The sequence below is a fragment of the Nanorana parkeri genome, unplaced genomic scaffold (assembly GCF_000935625.1).
Source record: "Nanorana parkeri isolate BGI_ZX_2015 unplaced genomic scaffold, ASM93562v1 scaffold2949, whole genome shotgun sequence".
Classification (NCBI taxonomy): Eukaryota; Metazoa; Chordata; class Amphibia; order Anura; family Dicroglossidae; genus Nanorana; species Nanorana parkeri.
The window spans coordinates 72236-72559 of NW_017309217.1; the positions used below are offsets into that span (position 1 = coordinate 72236).

At 33.0% G+C, this 324-nt stretch overlaps 1 protein-coding gene across 1 annotated transcript in view; it reads left to right on the forward strand.

Annotated features, from left to right (window-relative positions):
- ESAM (endothelial cell adhesion molecule) overlaps positions 1–324 on the forward strand; it is a 51394-nt gene that overhangs the window by 44588 nt on the left and 6482 nt on the right. The window lies entirely within an intron of this gene.

A 324-nucleotide genomic window follows, 5' to 3' on the forward strand; every position in this document is an offset into this window, starting at 1 on the left:
GGAAGGGGGGGACTTTGTCTCCTATTGTGCCCCATTGTTGCTCCATGTTTTTTTTTTCCGCACTGTATGTACGTGTTGCTAAGAATGCTTTTATTATCTGCAATGCTAAACCCTTTTTCTATTTATTACTCTGTGTAGCATTAGGGGGAATGATTCCGCTTCATAAGATTAAAACAACAATAATAAGAACAACAACATTAATAATAAAAATCATAAAAATAATAATAAAATACAATAACAATCATAATAATAATAGAACGTCTGGTCTACTCCTGGCATCTAGTGGTCACTGATCAGTACTACATGTACTATAAAGAACTCTAT